The 18568-nt window shown below is 43.4% G+C and overlaps 1 long non-coding RNA gene across 1 annotated transcript in view; it reads left to right on the forward strand.

Annotated features, from left to right (window-relative positions):
• The window catches only part of LOC132215343 (uncharacterized), a 382955-nt gene that overhangs the window by 320738 nt on the left and 43649 nt on the right, over nucleotides 1-18568 (forward strand). The gene's annotated exons all lie outside the window — the stretch shown is intronic.

Here is an 18568-nt window from a genome sequence, read left to right on the forward strand (position 1 = left end):
TGCTCTTTAGAATGGCCTGGAGGTAGAAGGTAGATGTATTTATGTATATATGTATGTACAAATGCACATGTGTATTTATGTAAAAATAATTACGCCTAAGCTCTACACAATCCTTTTAATAAATTTTTCTTTTTTTGTGGGGTGGGACACAGGCATAGATATTTTTAAAATGTGTTCGCGGTCGTTATAATATGCATCTTGGGTTGAGACCCATTGCCTGGGAGCAGGGTCACCTGGAAGGCTTGTTCACATCACCGATCACAGCCTTTCCCTGGTGCTTCCCATCCTCAAGAGTTTCTCTTTTTTATTACATTTATTGGGGTGACACAGGTTAACAAAATGATAGAGGTTTAAAGTGTGCAATTCTATGATACATCATCTGTATATTGCATCGTGTGCCCACAACCCACAGTCAACTCTTCCATCACCATATATTTGACCTCCTTTACCCTTTACTACTCCCTAACCCCCAATTCCCTCTGGTAACTACCATACAGTGAGTTTTTATTTGTTTTTCTTGTTTGTTCATTTGTTGCTTTCAGTTTTATATCCCATATATGAATGAAATCATGGTTCTTGACTTTTCCTGTCTGACATTTCGCTTAGCATGATATTCTCAAGATCCATCCATGTTGTTGCAAATGGCAGTATTTCATCTTTTCTTACGGCTGAGTAGTGTTCCATTGTATATGTGGGCCACATCTTCATTCAGTCAGGCCGGGATGGGGCCCTGGATAAGGTGATGACAGTGGTGGTCCTGAGGCTCCGCTTTGAGAAGCATGTTATTAAAAGATCGGAACAGACCCAGTAATGACCTTATTCATTCAAGTTTCAATTACAAGGCTTGGGGAGGATGAGGCTGAGGTTGGCTTTGAAGATTAAGTGGAACTTGGACATAGGAAGGGACAAGGCATTTCAGCAGGAAGCAAAGATTTAAAACCCAGATGAGCAGACACAGAGGGCTAATTTCTCCCCAAAGCTACAGATTTGTGTTTAATAATTAACCAGCAAGGTGTGTTCCTGTAGAGATGGCACCAGTCCGTGATGCTTTGGTTTAAAACTCTGTTCATACAATCAGCATTCCTTCAACAAGTGATGTCCTGAACACAGAATGTGCTAAAAATTAGAGCTTTTCAATATTTTATTAGTTATTTACTCATCTGCCTGTGTATCTTATCTGTTTTACTCTGTGCCAGGCATTGTGCCAGGTGCTGATATATAGGGATTTTAAAAGGGGGGGGGTCAACAAACATTCCTTGAAAAGGACCAGATTGTAAATATGTTAGACTCTGTGAGCTTCATGGAAAATGGAGGATAACATGCAGATACATAACTACTCAAAATGAAATAATTTTAGCTCCCGGGCTGCACAAAAACAGGGTGTAGGCCAGATTTGGCTATAGGCCAAAGTTTGTCAATCCTGGTCTAGTGAGAGAGACAAGCATTAATTCAACGCACATGTAAATACATGACGAAAGTCCATTTTGTTAAGTACAGTAACGAGTAGGGGAAAGTGGGATTCATTTTTTCCCTGAGATCAGCAAAGCCTTCTAGCCTTCTAGAAGATGTACATCCCGGATGGCAAGCATCCAGCACAGGGGTGGGGGACGTCTGGCCCGTGGGCCATATAAGGCCCGCGAAATCATTTGGGTGATTCTGCCAAGGCATTAGGGGTGAGCTAATGAAAGGTTTGACCAAATACAGCAGGCTAATTTTTAAGTTGATCATTTTGTATGGCCCGCAAATGACGTTATAAATCTCCACATGGCCTTTGGCAGAAAAAAAGGTTCCTTGCAAACATTTTTTCCCCTTTATCTCTGGTGAATAATTAAGCATTTCTTTATGAATTGCTATGAATTTCTGAATCTTTCTCTCTGTCTGAATATTGTCATGAAGAAGTGAAAAGTTGAACAGTTCTTGGTTGACAGTTAACAAGCCCAGGAAACGCCATTTGAGCAGAACCCAACCTTGGCAGGAGTTTTCGCCTTTGCACATGCGTTTTCCTCTGTCCCTTCCTGTCTGACTCCTGGAAGACTGTTCTTTTTGGATCAGTGGTTGGCAAACTGCTTTCTGTAATGAACCTCAGACAGTGAATATGCTCAGCTTTGCAAATTGGCCTCTGTTGCAACTACTCACCTCTGCTGTAATAGTGCAAAAGCAGCCACAGACAACAAGGAAATAAATGAGCTGGTCTGTGCGCTAATACAATCTCATTTAAAAAAACAAAACCCACATACACACAGACCAACAGGCGGCTGGCCAGATTTGGCCTGTGGGCTGTAGTTCTCTGCCCCATGTTCTAGACCCCATGTAAGTGTTACAGTGTAAGACTATGTTGGCATTACTTTATGTAGTTTCCTCATGTTTTGTTTTTTATATCTTGGTAATATTATATATTGGATTATCTTTGCAAATCTATGTCTTTGTAAAGCTGTTTTCTCACCCTGCTGTGCTGTTATTTAAGGCAGGTACTGCCTTTTACATATAACCAGTATATATCTCATAAAGATTTGTTGGTGTGTTGAATGAGACCATGGAAAATTGTATTTCCCCCAAATGGTCAGAACAATATTTTCAGTTCCACGTGTCCTTTTCAAAACTTGCCCCTCCTCAGCAAGGAGCAGGGTCTGTTTCCCCTCTTTTGGAACCTGGGTTGGACTTTGAGGCGGACTCGGCCTCAGCAAATAGAATGAGGCAGCATCATACCACATGATATCCGAGACTAGGTCATAAAAGGTGGTGATAGATACAGGGCGCCTCTCTCTCTCTCTCTCTCTCTCTCTCTCTCTCTCTCTCTCTCTCTCTCCTCCTCTCCCCCTCCCGCTCCCCCCTTCCCTCCATTCCTAGGATCAGGACACATCCTTGGATCCCAGCTCCTAGTCTTCATGCTGAGAGGAAGCCCAAACAATCCCAAGCAGAGCATCACTCCATGGAGTATTCCACATGCAGAAGAACCGAGACCCATCCTTGCCTCCCCTCAGCCCCCCACCCCCCCGTGTTGACAGCTCTGATCAAACTCCTGAGATGCAAGTCAGTGAGGCTTTAGCAGTTGCAGGGAGCCAAATCCAGCCAGTTGCCTGTTTTTGTAAATAAAGTTTTGTTGGGACGTCGCCACATACATGCATTTATTTACGTATTATCAATTGCCACTTCTGCACAACAGGAGAACTGAATAGTCATAACAGGGACGGTATTTATGGCCCACAAAGCTGAAAATACTAACTGGCTCTTTACAGAAAAATGCGCCGCCTCCTGCCTCCTATTTGAGGCCCCAGACATGTGGGGCAGAGGCAGCCGTCCCTGATGTACCCTGACCTTCAGAATTCATGAGCATAATAAATGGTTGTTTTACATAACTTTGTGCTTGAGAGTGATTTGTTATATAATCCTAATACCTGGAACAAAGATAAATATTGTTCTTGGGAAATAAAAGCTTCTGTTTGTTAAAATATCAGAAGATCTAAACCTACCCTCCCTCTTCCCTGTTCCTCGATCCACTAACAGGCATCCTTTCACATCCAGGGACATGACCACGTATATTCCTCCCTCATGTTTTGGAATTCAGGTTATATTTTCCTTCCAGAAAGCAAATATTAGTGATCCCGATTACTCTTAAGAAATCAGAAGGTTTTGCTCATGTAGAAGAAGTTGAGTTTTAACAACTATTTCCAGATCTTGCAAACCATGAAGACTCTTTTACAGTTACTCTTTGCTACTTGATCACCGTAAGATTCTCCAGTGGATGAGCAACCACCTTCAACCGCATACACTAATAACTGTAGCTCTCAGTTCATACAGATAGAGGTGTCATTCAAATATCCAGAATTGTGTTCTCTATTTTCTCCTTTTGCCATTCATCAAATTTCATGAAATTTCTTTCATGAAAAGGATTAAAGGCCATAAAATAAGATATATTATAGTGCTCCCTTTGAAATGTTTTCAACATTATTAAAAATAGTGCAGTTTGAGGTGAAAGGTCAGCCAGTAATAATCAATTTCTTTAACACTGATGTGATTTTTATTAAACATTTATCATTGGGGTGTCACTTCAGAAGGCTCTGGAAATTATTTTTCATTTTCTGTATATCCTTCTGCAGCTGTCAATTGCCCAGCAGCAACAAACATTGCATGTCAATTCTTTTGTGCTTTATAATATTTTATGGACTTTTTTTCTGAAATTTTGTGTTCTAAAAATTTACACAGTGGATACTTATAACATGCAAGTGCTCACCCAGTTTTCTGTAAGTTGTGGAAATATAGTAATTTCTTTGATTCAGAGTTTAACAAAATATGGAGAAGTCGGATATTGTGTTTTCTCATTTTCTTCATTTTATCTTAGTTAGCTTAGAGAACTAGGGACTTAAGAAATGTTTTTAGGAAACGTATTTTGAACCTACCTTTCCTACGTAATTTTATCTTGTATTTCTACAAGATGAGGTTGAAGACTAGGGTTGTATGTGTGTTTGTGTGTGTGTGTGTGTGTGTGTGTGTGTGTGTGTGTGTGAGAGAGAGAGAGAGAGAGAGAGAGAGAGAGAGAGCAAGCGAGCAGTGCACAACAGTTATAACATAGGCACACATTTATATTTAATGGAAAAGCTCAAATTTGACTTGTCCAGTAGGGTTTTCATGAATACCGTACAATCTTCTGCTTCTTTCATTACCCCTGATATCTGGTTCCTGATTTGTTTTGTGGTTCTGAGTATAATAGTTCTGTATAATGGAACTTATCTTCTGGGGACAGAATAGTATTGTGACCAACAAGGACTTTGGTTGCATACCTGTCAAGGTTTGAATAATAAGTCCGCTACTGTTTAGCTCCTACTCTTTGATAAGTTCTTTCATCTTTCTAAGCCAGTTATCCTCACTCTCTATAAAAGGGAAATTGCAAGATTTACCTCAAGGTTGTTGTGAAGATTGTATGAGATCCAGTTATCTAAGCATCCTGCTTTGATATAGTGAGCCCTGGTAAATTTTCCTACTGCTACCAAGGTGTTATTTATGGCGGAAAGGATTAGATCATTTCAAAGATAGCATTAAAAAAGTCTACTTACTTGCCCCGAGGTATTCTCGCTTCTGGCATCAAGAAAATAAAAGTCTACCTACTCAAAACCGTTTCCCTTATTTTGCTCCAGGTTGTCTATAATTTGACACCATTTTAAGTGAGTCATTTCCTTAGAATACAATTTCTGGAATAGGCATTAATCAAAATATGTTACCTGGGGAGTATCACACATTTACATCCAGGTACATAGACTTGAAGATCAGGCGACCTAGCTGTTGCACGGGACAGATAAAGGTTACCTGATACTGGATGGGTATTTTTGTAGAGGAGGAAGTGGTGAGAGAGGACTACAAAACAGAGAGGACAGGTCTGGATAGTGTGGTACCTGGTTAGGTGTATTGGTAGTGGATTAAAAACATGGAGGAAAAATATGTCAAGATATTTAACTGCTTAAAAATTTCTTATAAAGCATGGGCAATGTCAGTGCTCTACCTAGATCCTATGGGCTTCCTATTTAATATTTTTTTAAATTTTGTTTTATTTCTTAAAGTATTACAAAGAGTATTACATATGTCTCCTTCCCCCCCTTGACCTATTTAATATTTTTGTGCATTCTTTCCCTGTATGATTTTGATTCTAACAACCAGCACCCATAGCTTCTCTTTGGAGGTCTCCCCTCAGACTACCTGAGTCACTCTGCACTTACAGATGCCCAGGAAGTGGCCAGGGGCTCACAGGTAACTCTCTGCTGAGGGCTACTCTGTGGCATAGCTAATGCTTCAGAGTTCCCAGGCTTCTGAAAGATTTCGCATGCAATCTCACCTTTGTGGCTTCTTCCCCTTCCCTGTTGTGCTTACCAGTCTCCCCTGGAGACTTTTCCTTAATAAATTGCTTGCACACAAACCATCATCCCAGGATCTGCCTTTGGGGAACCTGAGCAAACTCAAGGTAAAAATAAATACACTTTCTGTTATTTAAATAGTTGGCACCCGTAGGGAACTTCAGCTGTTTAGAGAGAGAGAGAAATGATAGAATGAACAGCTCTCCCCCCGCCCCCCCCCCCCCGCCCCAGTGGGGCATTGAAGGGCTTGCACATGGTCTATGAGGAGATCTTGACACAAAGAAGTTCACCTCTTCTGTGTAATAAATATAAGGGAGCTTGTATGATGAGGCATACAGCAACAGAGAAGAATTCAGGAGGTGGAGAGATGGGACCAAACAACACAGAGGATCAAACAGAATTCCTGTTGGAGTGCTGTCCCATAGTCCCCCAAACAGGGATGTCTCTCATTTAGTCCTGTTATTTGAGGTAATGGAAAGCTTTCCTTCTTTCTGCTGTCTTACCCACTCCCCCACTATCTGCTATACCCATAGCCTAGAGCTGGTGGAACTGGGGGGAGTAAACAATAGGGGGTGGCATCCATTATGGAGCCAAAATACTGCCATAAAGAGATCCAAAAGCTGAATTGATTCATTAGAACTCAGGAATTTGCAGTTAGAGTTGATTAAGAGAAATCTACACATCACCACCCAAATTCTCTGCGCATCCTGGGCAATAGACAAATGTCCCATTAGTCATTAGATGGAGCTCTAACCAATTTCATTTCAACTGTAGAGGACTGGGTGAACCCAGCTGGCAGTGGGCTCTGCTTGCTTCTCTAATGGTCTATAGTTAGCTCTGCAGGAAGCAAATATTTCTCGTCCTTGAACCTCAGAGTGTTTCCTTCCACCTCTGTTTCTCATTGGCACAACCTTAGAATAGTGCTAAAAATAAGGTGAAAAAGAAAACTCATTTATTGATAGTCTTTGTGGGGCAGAGGAGGAGGTTTGCCTGGAAACACCTCCTTTCACATGAAAAGGAAAATGTGCGGATTTAATTACCATGATTAGAACCAATTAACTACCTGATTCTGCTATTAAGAACAAAAGGCCATTTGTAATTTGCAGGGTTTCTAACTTGAAACACTTTCAAACCAAGGTAGAAAGGATAACTTCCCAGAGGCAAACTGAGACTGTAATAGAAGTGTTGGAGTCTAGTGGAAAGAATGCCCCCAGAGGTCATGAAAACTTACATTGGGTATACCACTCACTTTGCATTTTTCAGGGTCTTCATCTGGCCATTGGACAATTTCTCCTCTCCAATCTACTTTATAAAGTTGTCATGAGAATTAAATTAAAGAATGGGTATGTGGATGAGGCCCACATCATAACTTCTCAAGGAAGTCAGAAGAGCAGTTCAGTGGTATTGCTGATCCTTGTTAGCACACAAACTTGGCCATACAACTTTCTTTAGCTTATTTTATTCCTCTCAAAATTCTGTTTTCATCTGAGTCATAAATCAGCTTACCACCCTTCTGGAGAAGATATATCTACACCTTATATCCATATCTATATCTGTATCTGAATCCATATTGATATAGTTAATCATGTTGCATAGTCTACAAATTTCTTAAGAAAGAGACCATAGAAACCAAAGCATAGATCAATAATTGCTTAGTGCACATGCCTGAAATTTCTTCACTGAAGACTACTTTTTTGGGTTAAGAATCATCAGCTAATATATGAGTATCTTTTATCAGGGCATATGTAGCTCATGTATTATCCACCCAACTGTTTCCTAATGGACAACATGACTAATAAATCATAACATTCCTTCCCACTAAGTCCAAAGTGCAGCCTAAGAACCTTCAACACTGGAAATGACAACATAATGGTCAGAGTTGATGTTTGCATAGAAGATTGCTTGCAATTCTTACTCTAAAACTTGCCAATTGTTAGCACTAAAGCATGAATGTATTTTTAAATTCTTGCCAACAGGAAAGCTAAGTAGGAGCATTTCACAGCAGGAAGGTGAAAGACAGTAAGATCATTTTTGAGTTGAGATGGGTGAGAGTCGCAGAATATTGCACAGTGAGACAATGCTCTTGGGGCAGAAGGGCTGTGTGAAGGAAGAAGAGGAAGGTTGGGAAAACGGACTTTACTGCTTGTTGCTTTAGAGCTGCACTGTCCAATATGGTAGCCATTAGGCATATGTGGTTACCACGTACTTGAAATGTGGCTGGTCTGAATTAGGATGTGCATAAATGTCAAATACACACAGGCATTTGAAGACGTAGAGTAAAAAAACCTGTAAAAATAGCTTATTAATAATTTTAAGTTGATTACACATTAAAATCATAGTTTAGATATATTGGGTTAAATTATGAAATTTAGTGTTACACCTAATTCACCTGTTTTTTTGTTTCTGTAAAATGTGACCATTAGAAAAGTTCACGGATTTCTATCCGGGCCCAGAGATCTCTAAAGGGAATTGCACGTAGGGTTTTGGAAGAGTGGGCGACCTCTGAAAGTATATGCACCGTGTTGTGTGCAGATGCATATGTATATTTTTCTGAAAGGATAGCATTAGGTTTTTTTTATCAGAGTTTGTGATACCAAACACGGTCACCACTGCTTAGGAGTCTTTCGTGGAAAGACAGGAGACCTTGAAGTGGAATTTAGAAGGCAAAAGGCAGGACCTTTCCCCATTTCTGAAATCCACAGGGAAAATAACAGATTTGTTGTCATGGGGTGGAGACTATGATCTTGATGAAAGCCATGGCTGGGTCCCTTTATCTTTTTATATCCAGGACCTGCCAGGCATTGTTGGCATCCAAAGAGGTTTTGCCATCTCATGCCTTTGAGCTCATCGCCTGTGAAAACGTAAAGGTCATTGTTTTCTGCATAGGTCCTAACCATAGTTTTGAAGTAAAAATGACACATTGAAACTTCTTTGGAAGATGTCTTTGCTTCAAGTGGATTTTCCAGAATCTAAGGATTGAAAGGATGACATGAAAGCAGTTAAACTGTGAGGTAACCCAGGAAGCATCAGTAGGGGGGTGGGGAAGTGAGGCATGGATGGAAAGGAAGCCAGTTCAGGGAAGGTTAATGAGCAGGTTCTTGCTGTGGGTCCTCTGAGGCATCACCTAGATCATGTCTCAGAGCCGGTCCATGTAAAGGGCAAGGATGGTGTCAACTGCACATCCTAAAAGGGCAAGGATGCTGGTTGAAGGTGTTTCCTGATGTCATAGCTCCGCAGATTTTCTGTTTTCCCCCAAGCGAGGGCTGAGCAGCCTTCTACAGCCAAGGAAAGCCCTCAGGCCTAGAGTTACGGCCACGTGCATTTAGAAGCTGCCCACAAGTTGGGGAAGAGCACGTATCAAGGGGATGTGGGCGATATATCAACAACTTCCCTAAGTGTTACCTGGGGGAGTGTGGCTGGGCGAAGTTGCTCTTTAGGTATAGCCGAGTAGACAGGGAGGACGTGTTTATTAAAGGATAATGATTCCAATTTAGATGGCTTGCAAAACTGTGCACATAGGAGTTTCATGAAGATGGTTGTCTGCCTTCTGGGGATTAAAGAAAGTTAATGCAATGTCTATACTATGGGTTTGTTTGTGTAGACCCATCCAACGTAATGGTGTTTTTCAACCATTGTAATACAAATGCTCATAGGAAAATGCATCTTGGAGTGTTGTTGAAAAACCATTTGAAAAGCTGCAATTATTGTAAAACAATTTGGCATGAATAAGTTTTGTCGGTGGAAATGAAAAGCAGTTTTTAGGCCAAGAGTTTGCTATTTTTCCACAAACAAGCTTAATGGAAAATAAAATGATTTCCTCTCCTTGGCCACCTTGAAATGTTTAGATGTCCTCTAAGAGCAGTAAGTGCAGATTCTGTCCATTAGTATAGATAAAGGAGGTCCATTCCTCACACTGACAACCTCAAACGTTTAACATTTTTTCAGAAGGACTGAAATACATATCAAACTGGAGGGGGAAAGAGATGCCTGAGAGATCACAGTGTTTTCTCTTCCAAAGTCTGTTCCCCATTAGAAAAGCCTAATTATTAGGATGAACGTGGTTTCTAAGTACAGTTGTTTTCACTCTGCCTATGGGAAATGTGAAGGGAAGCACTCCTCGACTTCCTTTTAAACCTAGAGAGAAGCAGAGCTGTCCTTTATCAAGCTGTTTTACTCATTTTCAGGAACACTCTGGTCCATCTTTCAAAGGCACAAACATGATATAGAGAGGCTTGCAGTCTTTGCTACAGACAGGCTGTTCCAACTTGTGACCCGACCGCCACCACTGCCTTCGGAGGAGGCACTGGGGCAGGACAATAGAAAGAAAATCTGATTAGGTTTTTCAGATCAAGCCACTGATCTTCCTCGTCGATAAATCGTCTAGTTGCTATCTGTAGCCTTTCTTTGCTGCCCTAGAGTCCCTGCTTTGATAGTCTCCCCCTTATCTCAGGAACTCAGCATGGAGAAGCTGCCCCATTGTCAAGAGCCCACGTGTGTGCCCACACCTCAGCCCAGTGACTGAATTCCTGCTGTCTATTGCAGGAACATCCTTTCTTGACCACCTTTTCTGTTACCCTTTGCCAGACTGTCCGTTCACTAATCACAGCTGGAACTCTCACCTGCCGTACTCTCAGGATGTCCACACCAATCCCATTAGCTACACTTCCTCTGGTTTCCATCTCCAGAGTGGAGGCTTTCAAATGCATGGCCCATGCTGGAAGCAAACCCCTTCTCCAGTCCTGGGCTGTCGAGAATTGCCTGGTGTGCTGTCAGCTCAGCTCCATGTCAGTCGAACATTCACGTTCTTTAGTTGTACCATGTTTTAGCGGTGTCTCTGCAGGCCAACATGACACCCATTCGGACTCATCCCCAAAAGAACAGCATGTTCTCTTTGATGTGGGCATTGTCCAGAATCAATGACTTGCTCTCCCTGAATTTCTACATTTGGAATCTTAACGAGCATTGAGTTTTAGAGGCACCGACCTTGTTTTCAAGTATAGAACTTAATTACTTTAACATGTCACTGTTAACGGAATCTCAGCACTCTGTTCTTACTCATAAGTCACATGAACTAATGTAAGACAAACTATATCAGCTCCTTCTGACGAAATGTCCTACCTGTTTAATGTGCAGAGGATGGCTCAGGGTGATCCTGAGATAATTGCATCAAAATCACTTGTGGTGGGGGGAGGGGGTTGGAAGGGGAGGCGTGTAATTCTTAAAAATCCACATTCTTGGGCCTCGCTGCAGACCCAGTGAACTAGAATATACAGTGACCGCAGAACCTACTTTTAAAAAAAGGCATAGTAGTGAATCTTAGAGAAGTGAAAATTTACAAAGCAATTCTGTTTTCGTCGAGCACTGCTGTCACCTGATATACGTATGTTTGTTATATGGACTATGCAGATATAGTAAGTACACTGTGCATGGCACTTTACAAAGAGACATGCTTAAAGGATGAGGATTAAAGATCAGCATGAACAGAAGCTCTACTTGCTGCCGTCTTCAGAGTGGGTCACCCTGTGTGCCCGCAGGATAGACGTACGCTACCACAGAAGCTGTTGTTCTATAGTTCTCGGAATATTAAGCTTATCCCGGGATTGCTTTGTGTTCTGTTTTAGCGGAGTAACGGGGTCATTTTTGTTGGGGGATATTAGGGAGAGCCAGGTGTAGGAGACTTTTAGGAAGGCTTTCTGGGCATGCACGAAACCGCTTGAGGGCTCAGTTGGGATGGGGGCTCGGATGTGGCACCGGGAAGCACTGCTGACAGAGGGGTTATATTTGAGGAAAAGAGAGGGACGGCACCCCACCACTTCCTGCAACGCTGAGCCTGTATGCTGTCTTATGTGTAGCCCCTGTCTTGCCTGACCCCGGGACTGTGCTGCTCACAGTGGATGTGGGCGGAGAACCAGAGCCGAACCACAAGTGTTCCTGGCCCATGACAAGTAGAGAAATTAAGAGCAAGTGTTTAGAAATGTTTAGACCATTGTTTGATGTTGCTGTGGCATCTAGTATTTTACAGGAGTTTTCATCTGTAATGGATTGGAAATTAACAAGATAAAACCCACGCTGCTCCTTCCCTCTGGACAGTTGGAGAAACCCTGCCCAAGAGCTGCACACGAGGCTGGTTCCCCATCTCCTTGCCTGCATTTCAGGCACTAAAGGCTTAGGTGCTGGCGTCCGCCTTTCTCCCTTGAAGGAGCTGCCTGTCTTGGCTTGTTAGAGGCTGGGACAGAGAGTGCAACTGGAAACCTGGGCAGTCACCTGACCTCTCTGGGGCTTCTGTGTCATCTCTAAACGGAGACAAAGGAAACAGACTCCACACAGTGTTTGGGGTTCTCATTTGTTTTTGTTTTTTTTCATCATGTTAAGGAAGGAGTACCTCCTTTCCTGTAGTTATATCTCCCAGGGAAGTTAGGATTCTAAGCCGTGAAGCACATATTCTGATCGTTAGAGTCCAGGAAGTGTTTGAAGACACTTAGTAGCCACATTTTTGTTGCATCATAGGCTCAGTTCCTGGTGATACGAAGGCAGATTTCTCATCTTGCATTTCTCCCTGATTACAACAGGGAAGAAGAGACAGGATGGTAGAGCCATTGAGGGCAGGAAATGTGGAATTTGGTAGCAATGTGGCCAACCCCAGCTCAGCGACCTAGCAAATAATGACACAACTTCTCTGAGCCTCAGTTTCTTAATCTCTTCAGTGGGCACAGTGATTCCTATCTAATAGGGTTTCAGTGAGGATTTCAATGAGATTATTTTTGTAAAGCACTTGTGAAGACATATAGAACATCTGTTCCTCTCTGACTCCATAGTGGGTGGCCTGGTATAGACCCATAGAAAGCGCTTAAGATCTGGGCTGACCTGAACTCCATCACCCACCATTCTTGGTTTGACTTGATGCAAGGGTTCAAGTGGAAGTCGTTTATTTAATAATTCCCATAGAGGAGTAGAGAAGTGAGAGAGCAGGGAAGGGAGCTGTTTTATTCTACTCCACACTTACCACTGTGGACAAGTGGAACCTAACCCCACTCAGGACAACTCGGGAGGTAGAGGGTGAAGGAGCTGGGGTATTTATTCATCACCTTCCACATGTTGAAAGCTTCCAGGGGGTGAATATTAATTTCCTACACTGCTGCCTGCACTGGCAGCCATAGGAAGTCCCCAGGCACAGGGTCGCAGGGGATGACAGGTGAAAGTCAGCTTACTGGTAAGTGCCACAAGGATATGGGCGAGACACCCATCTTCACCTTGTTTCTCCACAGTGTCCTAGAAATGTGCCATGTTCCACCATGCCCCTCTTCACGTTGAGAATGTCTGCGGTCCATTCATGGCGGACGCATGGCTGCCATCTCCCCTATGCCTTGTCCAGGCTCTCTCGCTCACAGCGGTTCCTTCTCCCTCGCAGCTCCTTGCTCACTCGTTGTTATTTAGAGCACTCCCTTTGGCACCCACACGGAGGTATTTCAGTGCTTCATGTGGGTGTCTCACCTTCCCACTCCAGCGTGAACACCTGGGGACAGACACCAGCACTTACTCATCCTCAGTTTTTGTCACAGTCCCCAGGACAAATGAGGAGGTTGCAGGAATTGGGCTACTCAACTTCCACTTTTTAAACCACTTGACTAAACTGACTAGTTTGAAATTTTGTTGATTCCAAAGTATTTGTTTGTTTGTTAATCCTCACCAAGTATATTTTTTCTCCATTGATTTTTAGAGAGTGGGAGGAAGGAAGGAAGAAAGGGGAGGGAGGGAAGGAGGGAGGTTGGGGGAGAGAGATGAGAGAGAGAGAGAGAGAGAGAGATTGGGTGCCTCCCACACGTGCTCCTGCACGCACCCTGGGTAGGGCTCAGATGGAGCCTGCAACCCAGGTACATGCTCTTGCCTGGAAATCAAAGCCATCACCCTTCAGTGCATGGGCAGATGCTCTACCCACTGGGGAACTCTGACCAGGGTGATTCTAAAGTATTTTGATGAGAATAACTAGTCACCACAGTGGTAGTACCATTTACTATTAATCACTTATGTGCCTGGCAGAGTGCACTTAACATCCTTCTCATGTAATCCTCACAGCAAAAGTATCGTCACCATTTACAGATGAGGAGACAATCCAAATAATTAAATGTCTTTACTAAGATCATATAATTAGTTGGCAGATTACCAATTTAAACTCAGGATTAACCCTGAATTCCAGACTTTTAACCACTGTCTTTCAAGGATAAGAAACAGAAAGAAATACTGAAAATAACTAATTTATTAATTTATTCACCTATCTGTCCACCTACGGAATGACCCAAATCCATTGAGTGTATGTTGTCGTTAGACTGGGCTGGTCACAGACAAATGAAATCATTCTTGGGAGACGAAGTATAGGAATTGTCCTGGGGGCCCCTCAGTGTCTAGGTGACCTTCCTCTTGTCTGTCTCTCAGTATCACAAACCCAGGGACGCTGCATCTAGTGTGAGGGCTACAAAAAATCGCCTCTGACATCACATATCCTCCAAGATGGTGTTGGCTTTCATAAACACAGAACAATATATTGTTATAACTTATATAAATGTTCCCTCAGACATTTCTCCACTTCGGTTCTCAGCTCGCCTCTCTCCCTTTTACATTCTCTTCCCCCGCTCGCCTAGAGAATCATTATTTGTCTGTGGGAGGATGGGAGCCTTGCTCTGACTCATTACATGTGTCCCAAATCCGTAGTCTTTGCCAGGGCTGTTCTCTTTCCCTGCAGGACCTAAGCTCCTAAAAGGCAAAGGTAGGAAGGGACATTTGGTTGCTCTGCTTGTCTTCCTCTTGCTTGAAGCAAGGAGTCAAGCTAGTCTAAGATGGATGAATGGGGAAGGCTCCTGGGCATCCTATATAATAAAAGCCTAATATGCTAAGTATCCAGTCGACCACTTGGCCATTCAACCAATCAAAACGTAATATGATAATGATATGCTAAGGCCACTCAACCACTCAGTATGATGTGCACTGATCACCAGGGGGCAGATGCTCCAACCGGTAGGTTAGCTTGCTGCTGGGATCCAGCCAATCGGGACTGAGCAAGATGGGCCAGACATGCCCTGGAGCCCTCCTGCGGTCCCTCCCGGCTGGTCAACCTCCCGTGTGCCTCCCCCACCCCGATCATGCACCAGTGGGGTCCCTCAGCCTGACCTGCGCCCTCTCGCAATCCAGGACCCCTCAGGTGATGTCAGAGAGCCAGTTTCAGCCCGATCCCGCAGGCCAGGCTGAGGGACCCCACTGGTGCACGAATTCGTGCACTGGGCCTCTAGTAAGATAATACAAGATTAAAACAAACAAACAAAAAACTGCCCTGGCCAGTGTTTCCCAGTGGTGAGAGCATTGGCCCACACAATGAAGGGTTGTGGGTTCAATTCCTGGTTAAGGGCATGTACCTGCATTGTGGAGTCCATCCCCAGCCCTGGTCAGGGTGCGAGAGGCCCAATCGAAGTGTCTCTTTCACATCGATGCTTCTTTCTTTCTCTCTCTCTCTCTCTCTCTCTCTCTCTCTCTCTCTCTCTCTCTCTTCTTCCCTCTCTCCCACTCTCAAAAAATCGATGGAAAAAATATCCTTGGGTGAGGATCCACAACAAAAAGATTTTAAAAAATGCTGTGCCAGTTAATATTTCAGAATAGCCCATGATTTCATTTATATGTTTGTATGTGTGTGGACATGGCTATGTATTTTAATCGCCGTAATTTATTATCATTTATTGTTTTCCCCTGACAGACCAGCTTATTGGGCCTCCTTATACTGGGCCGAGAATAAAAGGCAAACATGATTCAACAGAGAGTCAGAGACTGTTTAGTTCCAGTTTGTGGGCCTGTTGAGCGGTTGGAGAGCCAGCTGCCTTTCCCACAGGCCTCTTTTGTGTGCTAGCACCCGAGGCCCTGACCCCAGATGCTCTCTGAGGATGGAATGTGGAGTTCAATCTTATCTGAAATTTCATTAGGAGACTGTCTGATTAGCCTGAGTCAGAAATTGCCTTCCAAATAGTGTATTGGAAAACATTAATGAATTGTTTAGAATTTTCTAAAAGGAAAACATGATTTATTGATTGTCTTCTGAGTATTGTTCTTGCTGGAATAAATTGAGAATTGTAGTGGCTTTGTTTGAATAACTGTAATTAAGATTGCTTTGTTGCTTTGGTGACAGATGCCTACTTACTAGATTTTTGAAGGAGAAAAAAAGTCCTGCCTTGTTAAACCCTCAAGTTGAAGGAATCGGAGGAAGAAACCCCAAGGTGATTTTTTAAAAAGCGATGCATGGTTTGTAGATCTTTTTTAGCAGGCAGTATGTGGGGAAATTCCGGTTTCAGATACTCAGCGAATGTTTTGTGCCTATAAGTCAAGCATTTGAAGTGTTTTCAGCCCATTAATCTGTAATATTATGTCAGGAACAATTTTAAAATGACTGACAGCTTAGGTTGAACCTCACTCTATTGATCTCAAGGAGTAATCAGAATGCCTACCACTGTGCACCCCCACTCTCCCCACACACATAAGCACACCCCCTCCCCCAACACACACTCCACTATCTGGATTGCTTCCGCACAGGCCCCGTGGGCATTTCTCCTGAGAGGATGGCCAGTTCTAGCTCCGTATCATCCATTATAGGCTATCACGGGCATATATTCACACTGAGAAGTGTTCTCCACTCAGCGGTGATTAATGGCTGTTTTCAGAACCATTGTCATTTACCTGGGCAGGGCTACTTTAATTGAATGCTCTCTAGAGTGTCAGATACAGTGTTCAGCATGGAGAGTTTATTTTTTTATTCAGTGATCACATGCACCTTGCAATGGCAGCAACTCTTATGATATCTGCTTTGTAGACGAGAAAACTGAGGATCTGAGCACTCAAGTGACTTGTTCAGGGCCACACAACTGATGAGAAACAGAGTTGGGACCCCTGCACTCTTAGACCCTCTACCAGTTTGTTCTGGTGTAATTACCTAAAGCAGGAAGACTGGTCCCCAAGCTCCCGATCCTCCGTCTCTGTCTAACTATCTCCCCTACTGACCTCGCAGAGCAAACTGATGTCCCTGATGCAATGTGTGAAGCAACTGAGTTTGTGTACATGGGGACTTACTCTCGCCCAGGTATGTTTTGACGGAGCAAGAGTATGTGGGATTGAGACAGTTTTGGCAAGATAATTTTCCAGTGAAAGAAGAGGAGTTTAGGACATGGTGGTTACTGTGGGTTATTACTCCTAGAACCATTGATACCCCACCTCTTTTCTACCAGAATGTTCATTTTATTTCCCTTCTCTCATTGGATAGGCCCTTCAGGGACTCTGTCCTCTGTTCTAGCTTTCCGGGTAAAGCTTGTAAGTAACTGGTTAGGTAAGGGGGAGGTATAAAAATTCTGGGTAATGGAATATGAAAATAGCTGAGTGGGGTTTCCTTACTCTTAAAAGGAATGTGTTAAATTATATGTGTGGTAAATTACATGAAAATGCATCACTATGGGAGGAGAACCAAGATGGCGGCATAGGTTAACGCCGGAGTTTGCTGCTTTGAACAACTACTTCAAAAGTGAAACCAGAAAACGGAAGGGACATCACCCAGAACCACAGGAACGCTGGCTGAGTGGAAGTCCTACAACTAGGAGGAAAGAGAAACGCATATGGACACTCAGAGGAGGCGCAGTGCTGAAGTCAAATTCTGAGGTGCGGAGTGCGCGGAGCGGGCTGGCGGCGGAGGGCGCGGTTGTTGTTTTCAATCGGGAGGGAGTCGCAGACTCTGAGCACCAGATCCGGGAGAGTCTTTAGGGACCCAGACTCAAACGGGAGAAGCGGGACTATCTGGCTTCGGTCAGAGCGAGGGCAGCTTTCTCTCCGAGCTTTGCAGCGGGTGCTGGGACTCAGAGAGGCAGAGCCCCTTGGGACAGGACTGAGAGCCGCCATAACTGCTCTCTCCGGCCCACCCTGTTGATCCTGTGCGACCCGCCCCGCCCAAGCCCTGCACAGAGGCATTTGCCAGATAGCCTCAGGCAAAGGCTAGATTAGCACCTCCCTAGAGGACAGAAGTTCTCTCACTACTGACACAGCTGATTCTCATAGCCACTTGGCCTGGAGGTCAAACCCTCCCTGGAATTAGCTACAACAATCAAGATTTATCTATAAGACTGCGAACAAAGACCACTAGGGGGTGCACCAAGGAAGCATAACAAAATGCGGAGACAAAGAAACAGGACAAAATTGTCAATGGAAGAAATAGAGTTCAGAACCACACTTTTAAGGTCTCTCAAGAACTGTTTAGAAGCTGCCGATAAACTTAATGAGATCTACACGAAAACTAATAAGACCCTCGATCTTATATTGGGGAACCAACTAGAAATTAAGCACACACGGACTGAAATAACGAATATTATACAGACGCCCGACAGCAGACCAGAGGAGCGCAAGAATCAAGTCAATGATTTGAAATGCGAGGAAGCAAAAAACATCCAACCGGAAAAGCAAAATGAAAAAAGAATCCAAAAATGCGAGGATAGTGTAAGGAGCCTCTGGGACAGCTTCAAGCGTACCAACATCAGAATTATAGGGGTGCCAGAAGATGAGAGAGAGCAAGATATTGAAAACCTATTTGAAGAAATAATGACAGAAAACTTCCCCCACCTGGTGAAAGAAATGGACTTACAGGTCCAAGAAGTGCGGAGAACCCCAAACAAAAGGAATCCAAAGAGGACCACACCAAGACACATCATCATTAA

Source organism: Myotis daubentonii, chromosome 14 (assembly GCF_963259705.1).
Source record: "Myotis daubentonii chromosome 14, mMyoDau2.1, whole genome shotgun sequence".
NCBI lineage: Eukaryota > Metazoa > Chordata > Mammalia > Chiroptera > Vespertilionidae > Myotis > Myotis daubentonii.